This window comes from Furipterus horrens, unplaced genomic scaffold (assembly GCF_987537825.1).
Source record: "Furipterus horrens unplaced genomic scaffold, mFurHor1.1.pri manual_scaffold_15, whole genome shotgun sequence".
Taxonomy (NCBI): Eukaryota; Metazoa; Chordata; class Mammalia; order Chiroptera; family Furipteridae; genus Furipterus; species Furipterus horrens.
This window is the reverse complement of record NW_028327185.1, coordinates 6,028,370-6,047,354: the sequence shown is the minus strand read 5'-3', so window position 1 is coordinate 6,047,354 and position 18,985 is coordinate 6,028,370. Positions and strand designations below refer to the sequence as shown.

General features: G+C 45.1%; 1 protein-coding gene across 2 annotated transcripts in view; it reads left to right on the top strand.

The window, feature by feature from the left end:
- ESRRG (estrogen related receptor gamma) overlaps positions 1–18,985 on the top strand; it is a 237,960-nt gene that overhangs the window by 102,646 nt on the left and 116,329 nt on the right. The gene's annotated exons all lie outside the window — the stretch shown is intronic.

Sequence of the window (18,985 nt, the reverse complement as noted above, 5' to 3'; positions counted from 1 at the left end):
TCCAAAGGTGCTTCTGAAACGCTTTTTGTGCACCCGAGGAACCCCCTACCCTTCTTGGAGGAGCATCTGGCAGGGCAGGGCTTCTCGATCAGTCGCAGCGAACGTTCCGGTGCCCATTCAGGGGCAGGTTGTACCACCTCCTCCTGGCTTGGGTGTGTTCTGGCCTGTGGCTTCCTGGACTCATGGCTGACGCATGGTTTCTCCAGACATCATAACGCTTACATAATAGAGTAGATATGTAAGCCCAAGTTTTTCATAGTCTTTCATAGTTATAGCTAACGTAAGCCAGCTTAGGGAGGAGGACCGAAATGTTTTAATAGCTATCCTTTCATATTTTCTGGATCATCATTGCCGTATTTTATTAGCATTTTCTTATTAAAATCCTTCTTTTATTTACTCTAATTGAAGGCATTCCTACCTAAGTGAAGTATAAAATCACATGTAAGTAAAAACAATGACAGTCTACATGCAAAGCCTCCCTTCCCTTTGGAAAAAACTCTTTGGGCCATTTACAAAATGGCAAAACTTGGGAATAAAATGCACTTCCAGTTTTGGGGTGCTTACCAGCCATTGTCAACAGCATCAGAATACTGACGTTACAGCGTATCTAATATTTGACTTGTTAGTAAGTTGATTTTGTTAACTCAGTGTACACAGCTCTGAGTCTCCCTACACAAAGATAAGCAGATACTTTGTGATGCTTTAATAAATACTGCGTATACTGACATATGAAGAAGGTTCTTAGTGTGTAAAACACTCCCACTTTCTCAACAAATACTTTCTGAGAATCTGCTGTGAGCCAGGCAGCTTGCTGGCTAGAGTTTTATTTTTTTATCTACATTTTATTAAAGCTCTGTTTCCAAAGGTTGGTGGATTGAGGTGAACTCCTCATACAAATGTCTCCTGTCTTGAGGGAAAACCTGATATTTTGGGGTGGATGAGAGAGGGTAGGTTAAACTCTTTGGACCTCAGTATGTTTTCTAAAGCTAGAACAAGTATTTGAAAAACACAATTTCCTGGGAGCTGTTTAAGCAGACCGTCTAGCTTAGGTATGAATAGCTGTGCAGCCGTTACTTACTGAACAATCAGTGGAATGAAACAGTTGGAACGCTGTGCCTGCTTACTCCTTCCGGTGCTGAAACGCGACCAAACGCGTAACAGGGCAGAGCACAGGGTGATTCTTGGCATTGATGAATATGCTCAGGTCTGCTCCGTGTTGGAGCAGGCACCTCTCACGGATTTGGAGCAGGAGACAGAGATGTCACTGTCCGGATTAGCACTCCGGACGGGCCCACCTGGCCCGCTGGCAGCTGCGTGGCACTGCGCGAGGCCCCGCTGCGAGGACACCGGCGGGCAGCCCACCTCGGTGCTTGCTTGGCCCCAGAAAGGCAGTGAGGCAAATAAAGGGATTACGTTTTGAAAGCGTAATGTAATAATTAGGGTGGTAATTGTAAGGAAGATTGGAACGGCCCCTCCCTTCTGTGGTCAAAGGGTGATAGCAATGGAGCTCCAGAGATTTGAAAGTGACGGAACCGGTTTGGTAGGTGTCCTCCCAGATGTTTATTCAGAGCCTGAAAGGACCAGAGGATCCATTCTCAAGCCTTCAGGCAGCACTGAAGCCAAACTGTCTCTGACAGATCAATGGTAGCTTCCCCATTCCCTCCTTTTAAGCTCTTCCTAGATAGCCCAGCAATTATGCATTTTGCCTTAAGAACAGTCTTCCCCGGGTCTCCCAGCCCCGGTGGCCAGGACTTGATACAAGTGTGGTTTCTGCTCTCATTGAATTTACCAAGGGATGGGTGCACCCCAACGCATAATTCTTAGTATAATAATTTATTTCTAAGATGGGTTATACAACATGTAATACATACACATTTTAAAAGTTGGGAAAAATACTTCTTCCATTTAAAGCCACAAGAACATATATATATCCAGAGCGCATCTGGGGAAAAGTAATGAGAATTGTTCTTGGCAAAGCTGAGCGTGATATTCCGGTTCTGAAAGGTAATTAATCATAGATTTCAGGGAACGTCAACCAGAAAGGCCTATTTTATTTATTGAATGTTTTCAAGTTATCATTGGAAAAGTATTGAATTAGGTCAGCACGTAGCTAGGTAAAAATCAAGATTTTTGATTGTTTGTTTGTGTTTTCTGTTGACCAAAATCTTTTTAGAAGATGTTGACAGTGCTAGCCCATCATCCAGCAGTGTTACAGGGAAGCAGTGACTTCAGCGTCATTTTCTAGGCTTATTAATTAATTCTGATTTTTTTCCCCTGGTTCTAATTTTGGCCTCAATTCATAAATGAGTAGGGGTTTTTTGTTTGTTTGTTTGTTTTTTTTTTTTTTTGTTTTTATCTTCTTATGTTTTCCCTGGATGCTTGTTAGGGAGGCAAGAGAAGAAAAATGTCTTTATACCTAAAAAAGTCAATACCCATTTTATTACTTACATATATTTGTATGGTTAATGTAGCAACTGATCATCCCAGGGCTGGAGACAAGAAGCCTTCTTTTCTCCACTTTTAAAAGGAGAACATTATATATATATTGTTGTTGCTGTTGTTTTTCAGATGTCCATTATAGCATGGGTTTGGATTCCTATAAAACCAGGTCCCCGAGTCTCCACCGCTTACCAGCCCCGAGACCTGGGGTTCTGTGAGCCCCCGTTTCAGGCGGGACGGTGCTGAGCGCCTGGCCCGTAGTGAGTGCTCACTAAGGGATTGACTTCGGTGGATTTGGGCAGTCAGTCCTCAGGTGGTGGTGGCCAGCCCACGTCTGCCCCCCTCCACTCCTGTCCTGTCCTGTACGTAGTGTGGACACCCCTGCTCACGTGTCCAAGGCCCGCGGACCCCCCCCAAACAGCTGCCCCCTGGCTCTGCACCAGCCTTAAGCTGTGCTCAGCAGCCCTGGAGTCCTGCCCAGGACCCTTCCAGAGAGTGGACCCGCGGAAGGGCCCCGGAGTGGAGCATATTGCAATTTAGCCAGCAAAGTCGAGGGTTCTCGGTCCTCGGGATTGTGGGGTCCAAGGGAGTGGGCCCCAGCTGGGCTGTCGGCTTGGCCTGTCGATGGATCCCTGGTACTAGCAACAAAGCCCAGGACTGTCAGGGTCTCAGCAGGCAGTGGTAAGAGCCTGAGCGTCACCTTCAACAGGGGACGTTAAAGATTAGGCACTTGCCTGCAAGTCGTGTGCTGCAGGCTATGGACAGACATCGCCTGGGTTTGATTCTGCAGACTTCTCCGCCCTGAATGGCCGGCCCTTTCCTGAACGGCGCGTGGGCCTAGAGGACCTTCTCTGGGTGTTGCATTTTCTTTGCCATCATGTGCTATTTTGGTTGTGGGATGGACTGCTTGCGGCGCAGGAGGAAATAGGTACTTACCAATGATCTGTTATGTCGTAGGAACTTTCCAAAGAAACATCATAAATTAACTTCTGTTTAACTTAGTGTTTAGAGAAGGTAATTACCCTGGCTTGTAAATGGGAGCTTGAAATCTCTAATATGTTCTAAAATTAAAACCCCAAATAATATAGAAATGTCTAAATTGACTTGAAGAATCCCAGTGATTTATAAGTGTAGATGCGGTATTCAATTAAATATTGTGGTAATATTTTCAAAAGAAATATTGTCAAGAATTCATTTGCTTTGACTCAGAACTTGCTTTTATTATAAGTGTGACTTTTTTTTCCTTACATTTGATGCCAATTATGTCTAGTTTTTGAAATGCATTAATGTTGCCAAATTATAAATGAGAAATATTAGTCTGCTCCTGCCATTTTAACACTTCTCTTCAGTGTTTACTTCAATAGTATTGCAGACTTTCCTTGTTGAGAGTATATATTATGTAAATGGGTGTCTTAGGAAATAGCATAATTTATGGTTTTATTTCTTAGTTTTAACTTAGCAGACCTACTTCCTGGGATGAATGAATGTTTTGTTTTTCATAGTCTGTTCTGACTTTTAGGAATTGACCCACATTTTCCTCACTACTTACTGAGTTTGTTATAAAACAGATAGTGAGTCGATTCTAAGTATCCTAGGATCTGTGGGTCACATACCTTCTCTGTTGTATACTCTGCCTGGTTTTATTTTTAAAGGTGTTTAACAACATAAAAGCCATCCTGAGCTTGGGGCCATATAAAAACAGGCCCAGACTTGATTTGACTGCTAGCCGCAGCTGGATGTCAGCTGTACCAAACACCCTCAAAGTACTTCCTTGAAAGCAGCCTTGACTACCAAGATTTTCATTCCAGGAGACTTCCTACACAGCTTCGCATAGCATTTGTTTAAATCAAAGCACGTTTTCTGTCACAAAGACTGTTTAGTCCATTATCTCAGTATTCAGAGTATTTTTACTTTTCCAGGGATCAGAATTTTCTAGTCCTTTTCTCGGTTCACAATGACATAGCCTTGAGTGTATCAGCAAGCTAATCAGAAAACAGAATCAATGTAAATTAAGGTAAAGTAGCGCAGAGCATGGCTGACAGAAAGCTGGGTCTTGGGTTGTATAAAATGAGCAATTATTTTCAGAGATTAAATGGCATGGTTGCTCTTTAATCAAGGAAAAGAAAACACAAGAAAGCTTAATGATTGTCACCATAGTTTGTCCTGCAGCTGCTAGGAGCTTAGGTTCGAGACCCCAGAATCTTTGCTGTCATTTTCCATATTTCTTAACCTTATCATATTATGGTACGGTGTGTTGAAAGTCATTCAAAGGTGACACATCATTTTAACTTTCCCTCTTAGGGCACATTTTCCTCCCGGTGACGTGGGGTAAGAGCCTGCCCCATGTGAGGGGTATATGCCAGTGGCATTGAGGGATGGACTGAATTTGCAATGTAACTTCCCTGTCATGGTAAAATGTCCAACTGTAGTTCACTCTGAATTAGTGAGATTGGCAATTAGTCAAATTAGCCGGACAGAATTTACTTTCCTTACAGTATGTTTACAAAACGAGTGACCGTCATAGTGTCTGTCATTTCTCAGTGATGAGAAAGAAGTTACAGTGTGTATTTTATGTTTGGCAAATGATATTAATTTATTTTTATTTATTAGAAAAAGGCTATTTTGTAGTAGTACTATTATCACAAATTCTTAAAAGTACATTAGTCACAATTAACTTAAAAAGGAAGCTTTTAAGTAACTTTTGAAATAGCTCTACCTTCATATTTCACTGAGCTTCTCGTATACCCATCATATTAGTATATTCTTCATTGGTTCTGCTCTGATATGGCTTCCATTATACCATCAGGAAAAATGAGGGTGCTTTCTGGGTTATCGTTACATATGTATTTTCTTTTCTTTTAATACATTTTTTCCTTTCGAAAATTTCCCTCGGCACTGGGAAAATAAAATCAGGCTCCCTGGGGCTTACCTGAGCCCCTGGCCTCAGAAAGAGCCCAGAAGGGAAGATGCTCGCAGGTGAGGCCGTGGGCGGAGCTGGCCTGAGAGCTCCAGCTGCTCTGGCCCCAGGGGGGCAGCATCCCCCATCCAGTGATACCTGCCCGTTTCTCCTGCGCCCTGACCCGCCTGAGCATCCAGACATTCCTGTTCCGGATTCCATCGCTCTCTGAAAAGAGAGCCCAAGCATCGCCCTGTCCTCCAGGGATTTTGTTGGTGACATAGTCTCTTGTCTTAGCCCGCCCCAGCCTACAGCTCGTCAAACCCTAAGGGCTGTCCCACCAACCTCCCGACGATACCCACTGAGAAGGAAGTCGGCAGGGTTGGCATGCTTCCATCTGAGGGACTTCACGGGTGGGTCCCGATTAAGTCTCTCAAAGTGCACTGACTTCCCTCTGTTAGCAAGGTGCGGGTTTTGACATTTGTAGTGGTGCTTCCTAGGTAGTGGGCTGGGGCTGAGACGGGACTTCGGCCCTGTCCCCATGCTCACCACTGTGTGGAGGCTGTTCTTGGATTGCACGATAAACTTCCAAGCCCCAAGGTATCTTTTAAGATACTAAACCTTTCATTCTTTTCTTCTGCTCTCAAAGCCCAGAACAAAGCCCTGATAAGTAAGGCGGCCTCATTCCCGGAGGCCCCCAGTAAATTACCCTGTTTGAATAGCTCCAGTCTGAGGGGCACCATGTTAAATGCTTGAGTACAAATTGTAAGAATGATATTTTGTACTTTATATTCTTCAAAATTCATGCGTTTTATCCCATATGTTAAAGTAATTATATGATAAGACCCTTTCTCCAATCAACTCAGAATTTGTTATGGTTAAATCCAGTTACAGTAGATTAAATGTTTATAATAAAGATAGGGGGAGAGAGAGAGAGAGAGAGAGAGAGGAGAGTTCTGTTGTCTGAAGTTCCTTTTGATGTGAATAGTAGCATCACTTTTTTTTTTTCTAATTTGTTTCAGAAGTTTATGTCTCGATATGATTTGCTGAATCCTAAGAGAAGGACACATTGCTGCTTGTTAACGTTCCAGTCTTGGACGCTGTGAGGGAGGGCAGCGTGGGCTCAGTGGCCTGTTTTGGAAGTTCTTTTTCTTTAGTGTGAACGTGGAGGGAAAGGAAGGCAAGGACTCATTTTCTGATATATTACTCGATAAACTCAGATACTCTCTTAGGACCGATGAAGTAACCCACCACATTAATTCAGTTTCTTCTGAAATTGCTGATGAGACATTCACCCAAGTGAAGGCCGAGTCATTGGCGTTCCCTTAAACAAGCTGAAAACACTGTATGAAACCAAAGTTAGGGAAAGGATGTTGGTAAAGTCTTCTAGTTTATATTAAAAGTAAATGCAAGTTTATGTTTGAAACTAATGATGTTTCAGCATTGTTTCTATTTTTTAAAAAATTATTTTAATTTTTCTTGTGAAAAATAACAAACACATCGCACTAAATTTTTCATCTTTACCATTTTTATCGTTCACTGGTATTCATGATGGCGCATCATTGTTCAGCAGATGTTTAGAACTTCCTCACCTTACCAAACGGAAGCTGTATCCATTTAACAATTCCCCAGGTTCATGCCCCCCACCTCCTGGCAACCCACTAATCTTTCTGTGAGTCTGTGTACTTTTAGTACCTCCTTCCATAAGTGGAATCATGTAGTATTGGTCTTTTTTATGACTAGTGTAGGCCACTTGGAGAGATGTCCTCAGTTTATCCACGTTGTAGTGTGTGGCAGGATTTCCTTCTTTTTTTAAGGCTGAATAATATTCCATTGCATTTTGAAAGCATGTTTTCTCTCTTCATTTAGCCATCAATGGCCCTTAGGTTGTTCCCCTCCCCTCCTTGGCTATCATAATTCTGCAGCGGACATGCAGGTGCACATACTGAAGTCAGAAAAGCCAGTGTTCATGCTGCTAGTCACCTACCAGACCCAAGAAGCAGAGGCAGGGACGGAATCTTTATGGCACTTTATTCAGATAGTAGACGATCTGAGAAGACAGCTGGTTTGTACCCTGACAGACCGTCTTAAATTCCAGTATAAACGGGCCCTTTTTATAAGAAGAGTAGGTAAGGGCTTTGGAATTCAGGGAAAAGGCTAATGGGATAATGGGACAAACGCTGCAGCATTCTTTCATCTGTGCCCCGGGCGGTGGTCCTTGTGTCCTGGGCTTGGTCACCTCGCCCTGAGGTGCAGTGGCTCAGATACCATCCTGATTGCCTGCCGTCCCCCTGAGGCCCAAAGGTGGAACCGTTTATGGTCTCCTGGAATGAGGTGGGTCATACCTCCAATTCCTGGAATAATAGCTTCTTACACACATTGATTACTGAGCTTATTAGCTGTAACCGGAAACTAACATTTTCCACATCTGAGTCCCCCATCACTACCGCTACAAGACCCTGTTTCCATTTTTTAAAAAAAATTATGCCCATAAGTGGAATTGCTGGGTCTTATGGTAGTTCTGTTTTCAGTTTTTTGAGAAATCACCATACTCTTTTCCAGCAGTGCCCAGGGTTCTAATTCCTCTGCCTCCTCTCTGGTACTTCTTTCCTTCTTCCCCTCCTCCTCCTCTTCCTCCTTTTCCTTTTCTTGAGTTTAATACAATGTCTTTGTACCTGTAATAGATGAAGAATTTGCTGATTTGTCATCATCATAATAGAGTTTTCCATTTTTAGGATGCGCCACACATTGTTCTAAGTGCTTTACATTAATTATCTCATTTAATTCTTCTATCACATTATTGTATTATTTGTACACGAGGAACTTCAGGCTCAATGAAATAATTGCCCAACACAGTCAGGTCTCAGACATTCCAACCCCGAGTGTTGCTCTTCACCTCCTCCTTACCCTACTTTATGTGTTTTTAAAGCTTTTAAAGTACTGAATAATTTTAGAATGAATCTCCCTTGAGAGATTTCAGTCCATGGGCAAAATTCTTCATTCCGTTGTTAAAGACGGGCAATTAAGACTGTTCCCCACAAGATGATTATGAAACTGGAAAAGGGGTGTCCGTGCGTCCTGTCACCTACCAGACCCAAGAAGCAGAGGCAGGGACAGAATCTTTATGGCGCTTTATTCAGATGGTCGGTGTTCTGAGAAGACAGCTGGTTTGTACCCTAAGAGACCGTCTTAAATTCCAGTATAAACGGGCCCTTTTTGTAAGAAAAGTAGGTAAGGGCTTTGGAATTCAGGGAAAAGGCTAATGGGATAATGGGACAAACGCTGCAGCATTCTTTCATCTGTGCCCGGGCGGTGGTCCTTGTGTCCTGGGCTTGGTCACCTCGCCCTGAGGTGCAGTGGCTCAGATACCATCCTGATTGCCTGCCGTCCCCCTGAGGCCCAAAGGTGGAACCGGTTATGGTCTCCTGGAATGAGGTGGGTCATACCTCCAATTCCTGGAACAATAGCTTGTTACTCACATTGATTACTGAAACTAAAACTTTCCAGCATTTGAGTCCCCCATCAGTTAGATGATAGTAAAGGTTTATAAAGAGGAGGCAGTCAAACAGTCAAAAGTAAGTCTTAAAAGTACTTAATTTTTTATAAATCCTTTTCCGAAATCTCCTAAATGCAAAGTGTGAGAGTCCAGCTCTTCAGTACCGCCACGTCAGTTTTCCGTCTCGGTCCCTGGTTTTTATCTGCTAATGCTCACTTCACCACCGTGTTTTTTTAGTGGTTAGTTTAGCTCCTAGAATTGTACCCCGACACCTACCATTGTATGAAGGTTCCTGTGACAGGCCCCCGCACCGTAGGGACTCACAACTGAAGATGAACTGGCCCCACAACGCACGTGGGCGATGTCCCGCACTGCAGAACAGCAGTGTCTTTTCCAAGTAAGTACCGTCATGCCAAAGCTGAAAACACTGACTTTCTGCAGAACTTGGATCAGGGATACTTATGTTCTTCATTGTTTTCATCAGCGAGTGTATTTTTATATTACAAACATTCTCTCTCTTAAATGTGTGTCAGAACACATCTTCCTGATGGTGGATTGCATCCCCCCCCCCACTGGCATGAACAATAGCATTATTGGGGGATCTTTAAAATGCCTTGTTTACAGGCTGACACCTGTTGCTTTGGTGACGGGTCTGTCTGGTGTCTGTGGAGTTACACTGGCCGCAGACCATGTTGGTACAGAGATAAGTTGAGGGATTTCTCTGTGAGGTGCTGAGAGATTCCATTCTCTTAAAAGCAACCCTATCCACTCCCACAGCTGCCCTTGTACCGTGAGTCGGACACAGCCAAGGCAATGCCAGGGTCCACTGTCACGTCACCCCGGGCAGGCCCCAGGGTTCCCTTCCCGGCCAGCAGCGGCAGCAGTGACAGCTCCGTGAAGCAGCCTCTCAGGAGACAGGAATTCTATTTTGTGTTTCTACCTCGAACAGCACTCCCTCACTTTCAAAAGATCAGAGTCACGCAGCATTGCATCCCAGTGAAGAGCACAGATTTTACTTAATTTTGTATTACTTTCAGGTGTACAGCAGAGTGGGTGCACAATTATGTACTTCATAAAGGGTGCCCCCGATATTTCTAGGACCCATCTGGTGCATACAGAGTTGCTACCATAGTGTTGACTATATTTTCTACGCTATATTTTATATTATCTCCGTGACTCTTGTGACTCCCAAATTGCACTACTGATGTTCTTACCCTTTCCACTCAACCCCCAGTGCCCCGCCCTCGGGCATGTATCAGTCAGGAGCACAGACTTTGGATCCAGAGTGCCTGGGTTCAAATCCGAGCTCAGGCCCTGGTTGACCATGTGACGCTGGGTAAGTTTACCTCTTTTCTTGGGCCGTAATTCTCTCCCCTATCAGAGAAGGAAAACTCTGACTCCAAAAAACTTCCGCTGCCTTGCGGCATACCTCTTCAGGGGAAAGGCTAAGGGAGTAAACCCCGACAGAAAATCCGGAGCCGGAGTCCCTAAGGCGGTTTGACGTTGTAGTCAACACCGGCAACTCCTGCGGCGCACCTGAAGCCAAGCTGTATTGACTCCGTCTTTCCCTTGGACCCTTCAGCTGCGAAGAGAGGGGGGGTCTGCTGCATGGGCAACAGCAGACCCTCCATATCACCCTGCCCAGGCTCTGTAGCTTCAGCTTCACTGGAGAGGACACTCCAGCGTCATCGCAAGATGTCGATTCAACACGGGAGGAGACAGATACCGTGTCACTCCCGAGTCGGACTGCACAGCCATTCTCGGCGGTGCAGATAGACTCTTAAGAAGCTACACCATCGTCTCTGGAGACGGACGGCTGCCGACGACGACGGAATTCTCTCCCCTGCGGGGTGGGGATTCAAAGATGTAAAACACAAAGAGGAATGCCTGGCACCCCTGATGTTTATTACAGGATTGATAAGCAAGTGTTAATGGGTGCATTGAAGGAGTAATCTACTGGATAGCAGGGTGTCCGCATTTTAGTCTGCCCTGCAGTTCCCTAGCCTGTACCTTCGTGAAGAGGGTCAAGTACTCATAGGTGGTTAGTTCGCATTCACCTGTGTGGTCTGCGTAGGACACGGGGGCTGGACCCGCTGGGGTGGAGGAGTTCTCCGAAGCCTAATGGCTTATATATCTGTGTTGCTTTATGCCACGGAATGCATTGTCGGGGGATCGCTGTCACTTTTATTCTGTGTTACTGACTCTGCTTAGTTTTGTTTTTTGTTTTCTGTTTTTGAATGATTTGAGGCAAAACATTAAAATGAGGGAATGAGGATCAGGATGACTAAGAACCACGCTGACAGATAACGAGAGGCTCCTGTGGGCGATGAACTTGAGTGGACCGTGGACACGGGGTTCCACGGGGAGTAAGTCCCTGCCCCCAGGGACTCTGTAGAGTTGAGACAGGAGGCGGGCAGGTCGGTAGACACATGCGATTAAGTATGTGAAGTGGTAAGAGCAGTGCGAGATGAGCTGGTTAATCCTATGAGGCCCCCTAACTCAGTCTTGTGGGCCCCACAAAAGCTTCAATGGAGAAATGAAACTGGAGTGAGTCAGTGTGGGTGTCAGACAAGGGCGTGGGCTTGGGACAGGGGTAGAGATGCCCCGGGACGGTGGCAACAGATAAGGCTCGGTGAGATTCTGAAGAGCTTTGCACACGCTTTCCTCTCCGTTATAATCAGATCGCACAAAGGGACGGGCCGTTTATGAGCTTCGGCGGAGTGACAGCACATGTTCACAAGGAGACGGGGGTGACGTCTCAGAAATCCACTTCTTAGACAGTTTGGTGCTTTAAAAATGGCACGAGTTATTATACTTTCCTCCTCTGCTGGTCTCTGTAAAATACAGCTGCACTTGCTGGAGTTGCTGGCAACAGAAAATCCCCCATCAGCTCCTCTGGGTCAATGGCACACCCTGTTCGTACCCCGAGCCCCAGATTTCGACCCCAGAGTCACAGTGTTTCATAAACAACGGGCTCTGACAATGTTTCCCTCCTTTCTTCCCGGGAGGAAGAACACACGTGTATGTGATTTCAATAACAGGATTCATGTGATGCTTAAAACGTGTATAAAGCAGGTTTGATGATTCACCCGTGCCCTTCCGTGAACAGAGGATCATAAAGGCGAAGGGACGAAGTCAGCTTCATGCAGCTCATCGATAGCAGAGCTGGGCTTGGAAGCCAGCGCTGTCATTGCCTCTCTCTCTCCCCTCTCCTCCTGTCCCCTCGTCCCCGGGTGGTTTCCTGAGCCATACGCAAGGCAAGATGCTGAGGATGGGCGTCCGGGAACGCTTTCCAGCTTTTTTTGTTTTTGAGGTGCGCGTGCACAGGGCCTCGTGTTTGGTTCGTGGTTGTAGCGTTCACGTCATAAAGGGATGGCCATGCTGACAAGTTTGGGAGACACTGAGATGGGATATGTTCGTTTGAACTGGGAAAGCAACCAGTGCTAGATCTCACCTCGCGTCACAGCTTTGTTTCCTTGCTGAACCACTTCGTTGTTGTTGTTCAGTACGATGGGGACGTGTGGCCGTGGGGCTGGGGAGGCAGTACAGGGAGGCACCCCTGACGGTGGTTCCCGTGCAGGCTCCGGGGCCCCACCCGCCCAGCCCGGCTCTCCCAGACGATAAGCCCAGAGTGTGTGCTCTGGTCTCCAGTCCCTACGCGTTGCTCAGGGTCTGTCTGCTTGTGGGTTTCTTTCTCATCTTTTTTTTTTTTCTCCTATGCACAGCCTTCTCTCTTGCCTACGTACCGTTATGGCTCTTATGTGTGAGGTTTGTGATGATCAGACGCTCATTCTGTAGACACTTAAAGAGCCAAATATCAAAAGACCTTTTCTGTACCCGCCTGTCTCCCACCTCATTTTCTAGAAGGTAGAGAGGCAGCAAAAAGGGAAAGAACATAAGATCCTGGCATAACCCCGTGTGTACCATTGCTTTCTGTGACGCCAGGCATGATGGGTGCCAGCTGGGTCGGTGCCCTCATCCCAGCCTCCACTTCGCAGGTGGCCCAGGGCCCCGCTAGGAGTCTGCCACTGTCGTTGTTTGTAATAATTTCGGGCGTCTTCTTTCAGAGCTGGAGGCAGACCCTTGGTTCTCAACATAGCTTCAATGACCTGCAGAGCTTTGACATTTTTAGGGAGATTTGAAACTTAATAATGGACAAAACTCACTTGGCAGCGTGTCTTGCAATAAAGAGGGCAGTCCGGTGTTCTGGGTAACGACGAATGAAGTGTAATTGGGCCTCCTCCCCTTTACGGTTGTACAGCAATGCTAGTGGCCGTTCTAAGAAAGCTTCAACAAGTGTCGGAAGCAGGCCTTTGGGGACAGAGAGCGTGTCCCTGGGTAAGTGATCTGGAAGTCTAGCTGTGGGTGTTTTCTTTGGAAAAAGAAAACACAACTTAAGTGCACGTTGATGGAGTTATGACTTTTTGCAGCAGGTATGGAATCGATTATTATTCCATATTATATGATCCCAGAGATAGATGCCATTTATTTATTTTTTTAATTTCAGGTGGAATGAGCCAGAAGTAGCTAGAAACAAAGGAAGCATTAAAAACAGGAAAGAAAAGGACAGGGAAGTTCTCTCTGTATGGAAAAGGACATTTACTACCGTACAATAAAAGGTTTTCTTTTGTTTGGGGCATTTACAACAAAAATACTGCAGATTATTGCCTACGTGTTTTTAATGCTCTGTAATTGTGTACTGAGGCAATCCCATTATTTTAAAATCACTTAATGTTGGAAAACAATTGGATAAACCTCACTTGGAGCGCCCTGTGGGTCAGCGCCAGCCATTTGCTTCTGTTAATAAAATTAAAACAATTGAGGGGAAATATGCAGATGCTTCCAAATGGGCTTTGTAATTGTGAAGTCCGTAATGTCCGTGCTTCAGAGCAAGAGGGCAACTCTCGGGAACTCCATCAGTCTGGACGCTTCATTACTGCGTGCAAGCGATGTACGTCCAGGGAGGAGGTCTGACATATATTTTTATTTTGAGATGCCATGCTAATTTACATCCTTCAGCCCTTTCGCTTGCCAAACTGTAAAAGTCCATTAAGCGACTGAAAGGAATATACAAATTACCCGCCGGCTCTCCAGGCCGCAGTTTTACACAGACCCTGTTATTCCATCCGCCAGCAAGCTGCAAGATTCTATTAAGCAGTAAGTGAGAAAATTGTATTGCCTGCAAATGAATTGTACAGACGACTCTGAAACCAGGACTCGGATCCCAGGCCTTTCTGAAAGGCCGCCAGGAAATGTTGGAAACGGCCCCATCATTACCGTCAGCCTGCCTCCCACCCCCACGGCTTCCACGCCGATGCCAGTTCCCTCTCAGCTCGGCCCACTGCCCCGGCTCCTGACAAAACTGGGACGATCCCCGTCCTGCCATCACGAGCTGCCCGATGCGGCCCCTGGTTCCTTCTAACAAACACGCCGTGGAAAATCGCAAGCAGTCAGCCAGGAGAACTCCGTGTCTGAAAGAATCCTTGGCCGTGCACGTAACTTCTGCCTCGTCCTGAGCGTGGGCCCCGTGGTGACATTCCGGGTGCCCACAGTGGCCGCTGGAAATAGTTTCATGCGGTCTCCACTTTCATAAACCGAGGAAAACAAGCGCCCCATCAAGACTCTAAGTTCTGCTGGGAGTCATGTCTTTGCGCCGTTACCAAAATAGACAGAACATTGGTGCCCCCATGCTGGGGGCAGCACTTTCTTTTCTTTTTTTCTTTTTTTTTTTTTTGAGTAGTGAAAGGACCAGGGAATGTTTTTCAAGGGCAGCATCGCTGTGGACTCTAATATGGATCAAAGACTTTGTTGGGTGGGTGATCTTAGCCAACAGCAAGGAACTAAGCAGCTCAATGGGAGCTCGCGGAGATGAGAGAGGCTTTCCTCCAGCAACTGAGTTCTTCAGAAGGGTGTTGATTTGTTTTTCAAGATATGAACCGGTGTTACTGAGTGAAATCAAGGTTATCATCCAGGTATGTCAAGACAAATGTATTGAAACAGGACATTTGGCCGAAGCATACCTGATTTCACCGTAAACAGTTTCTATACACTTAAGCTACAGACATGTGATTTATGGAAACACTCAGGAGCACTATATTTTCCATCTATTATTCACGGTGAAATTCTTACAAAGCCGTGTTTCCTGCAGCTGTGGGAAAAGGTCTTTACCTAAACGTAGTTATTTATATACTTTTCACAGCATAATTCAAACACATGCACCTGGGTAAAGGGCTGGCAGGCTTTCCTGAGCGTAAACTCTGCTTTTGTGGAGGTGCGTGTGTGTGAGCGTGGGTGGTCGTTCTGGATCTGGGGCCGTGCGTTGACGTGTCTGGTCTCCACTGCAAGGCTGGCTGGGACTTCTCCAGAGCCGGAGCCACATCTGTCTGTCTATCCCGTCCCAGCACACGACACGAAATTCCAGGCTCATCGAAAAGTACCAAGGGTTCAGCAAGGAATAAGACCGAGCTCCTCCTTCTATAATTCATTTTAAGGCACTATTAGAAATTCTTCAGCCTTTGCCTTTCTCTTTGTCATTGAAGAATTATAGAATATAACAGTGAGGAAGGGAGCTAGACTAGTTCTTTGTATGCGGCCTCAGTCTCGTGGCCATTTGACAATTAATTCTGTTTTATGAAGAAATTTTAAAATCTTAGTGCAGTCCTTCATAGAAGAGTCATTCATAGATTTAGCTGCTGTTGTTGAGTTACTGGTAACTACATTATAGTCTCCAATGTGGCTGCAATTCTTAGAGTACCTATATTGTTTAAAAGAGAGAGAGTATTATCATTAGATAAAAATTAAATAACTATCTGTACTTTATATTTTCTTTTATTCTTATCCTTTTCATATCAAGGTGCACTTTTAGTTCCTTTAAAGCCTCTTACATTTTTTTTTCCCCTTTGCACCCCTTACTCCCAGAAGCCTCTCTGTCTTACTGTGTTTGTTCTTGATAATCTCTCTGTTTTGTCATGCAGTTCCCCTGTTGTCAAGGGTACTTTTCAAGATTTGGAAAATTAACTAAATTTTCTCCTACACCTCTGGATTTGGACGATTATTTTCCTGGTGCCCTTACTATGGCTTCCTCATAGGCTGTCCAGTTCACTTGACCTTGTGGGTGTTAATTACTGCAGGACGGCCTGGTAATTGACGTCCACATAAATGACCTTGAGACGGCAAGACAATATTAGTTCACTCCAGGGATGTCGCTTGACTCATGCACTACTTTCTTGTTGAAAATTTCTCTACCGCCTCAGAAAGAGTTCTTGCCTGCAGCGTCTGGAGGATGACGGTACCTGAAAAGACATGAGAACCAAGAGATCGTTTTCTGCTAGGTTGGGCTGGGAAACGTTCATGAGAGGTTTGACTGAACTTTGAGTTGAACGTTGAGACGGAAGTAATTTTAAGAAGAGACGAGGGGCAAAGATAGCTCGTTGTCAGGGAAGTCTGAAGGACACAGCAAAAAGGAATACAGTGATCCCTCACTTATCGCGGGTGTTATGTTCTAGACCCCCCGCGATAGGTGAAAATCCGCGAAGTAGGAACCTTACATTTATTTTAGTGTTTATATATATTTTAAGGCTTTATAAACTCTTCCCACACACTTATAAACCGTTCCCAGTCCCTTATTAACCTTCCCCACTCCCTTATTAAATTTTTCCACACTTTTATAAACACTACTTATGTTCTTAAACATATTCTACACTCTTAAACCTACCTAACTTTAACAACATACATATACAGTACCGCAAAATCCCACGATATAACGAAAAATCCACGATAAATAATTAAATATAATACATACATCAAATCGGCTGCATCAGAAGGTTCGTGGAAGGCAATGATTGTTACATCGCTGGGAAAGGAGGGGAGCGTTTGAGGGGTGGGGACCTCATTAGCTAGTCTAATATTATGTATTTCATCCAGGAGACCATGGGGATCTATTGCTTTTTTTTAAAAAAACTAGGGTGGTGAGTGATCAAAGCAGTCACAGGAAGAGGGACGTGACAGGGGCCCGCGGCCTGGATTGGACAGGGATCAGTGAGGGCACAGTGGCCGTCGCCCAGGTGTGTGCCCACCCAGGCCTGGGTCAGGTTCCTGTCGGAAGCTTGCTGTCCTGCAGGATGAGGGTGTGCTTTTCAAAGAGGCGTAGGTACTAGATTGAAAGGAAAGATGATGGTGGGGAGGGTGGGGGAGGGGGTGGGTGGTAGATCATCCCAGTCGATGTCCCCAGCCCTGCGTTCTGAGCGTGGGACCTACTGCTCCCACCTCCATACTGGGAAGTGACCAGTTTGCCTTCCTGTTGACTTTTCAGGCATCGTAAAGGGAAGAAATACTGGCAGGAAAATGTTTTATTCTATTTTATTTTATTTTATTGTTTGTTTTGTGTTGTTTTTCTTTCTAACTAATCATTGTTCGGCTCTTCCTAAGAAAGCAAAGACCTGGGTTTCTTTTCAAATACGTATACGGAGGGCCACGTGGCTGGAAGGTTCTAGTAGTAGGATACTAATGAACCCCTAGGAAATTACTTGCAACACTCTTCTGGTGCCAAATAAGTTCTCAGTGATGGTTTAAGAAACTCTGCAGTGAAAAATGGTTCATCTGAAGTTCATATTCTAGATCCTTTTATTTTCAGACACAAACCAGCCGGGCTGGTTCCTTTGACTTATCCTTGGTTTTCTGTGAACGTGGCATCAGTGGTATCTCCGAGGAAGGTGCTGGGGCGTACTTCCATTCATGCTGTTAGTATTATGTACTCTTATTATTTAACCTCTTCTGTTAAAAAAAAAAGTAGTTGCTTTTAGTAGTACAAATGCCCTGAATTAGAATGCTAATGTAGTCAGACAGTTCGGAGAGGCTTATCTCAAGTGATAATGCACAGCCTCCCCCTCTCCACCCCCTGTCCCCCGCTTTTTTTAAGTCATGCATATTGAACCAGTTTTCAGGGGTTATATGTGGTTAGGTGTTACTAGCAGTGGCTGAGGATTTGAGTCTGTCCCATCCTGCAATCCCCTAATGTGATATTTACTGAGGCGACATCAGTCTGCAGAAAGGTAGTCGATATAAATCAGTGTTTACAAAGTGTGATTAACTCTGAAATATTTCATCAATGCCGTGGTCCCAGGCAGACTCTATGCTAATTACTGGAGTCTGCCCTGGTTTCAGGGGACTTGGATGGACCCTGGGTATTGTAGACCGGGGACAGCAAAATTGCAATTATGCTCGGACTGTCTCTGATGACAATTTATGCATCGGGTGTGCTGACCTCCCCCTTCCCCAGAGAGCAATAAACAGAATGCATTTTCATTAAGATACTAATGCACTTAATCACAAGGGGAAAGGGTTAGGAAGAAGGGAAGACGGTCCAGCGCTATGACACGGAGCTGATGAGAAGAGAGGCTTCTTTTCAAAAATTTTTATTTATTGATTTTAGGGAGAGAGAGAGAGAGAAAGAGATTTGTTGTTCCACTTATTGATCCAGTCATTGGTTGCTTCTTGTACATGCCGTGACCTGAGATCGAACCTGCAACCATGGCATATCGGGATGACGCTCTAACCAACTGAGCTACCTGGCCAGGACCGAGAAGCTTTGGTGTAAAGGCAGCTTCTTTACAAAGCTGTGTGCAGGCCAAGGGCAGATACCACATGCTATCATTGTGACAGATTAAAAAAGAAAATCGAGTTAAAGTTTGCATCTTCTGGCTCCGTGTCATTTCAAATGTGTGGGCGTTACTGCGGGTGATGTAAATTCTAGTAGTAAAAATACAATTTCAGAGCGGTTTATTCTTACCTATGACCATTTCATGGGGCTGGAGTGTTTGGATTTCATGATGCAAGTAGTATAACAGCATGAGGACGATGACGATGACAGTGATGATGATGATGATGATGACGGCGATGACTGTGATCCGCGATTCACCAAAGAGAAGCATTTACCAGGCATTACGTTGTTCTGTAAGACTGGTCTGTGTTGCAGGAAGAAGCAGGTAACTTCCTTCGTTCCTGCCTCACAGCGTCCGATGGTTTATCACCATGAAGTTTATGTCAGAAAGACAATAAGCGCGATGCGTCCCAGCGTTAGTCACCAAAACAGGTCCAGGCTTGACGACACAGAAAGGCCGCTTTGATGTGTGTGGTTTTATGGAAATAATCTGCCT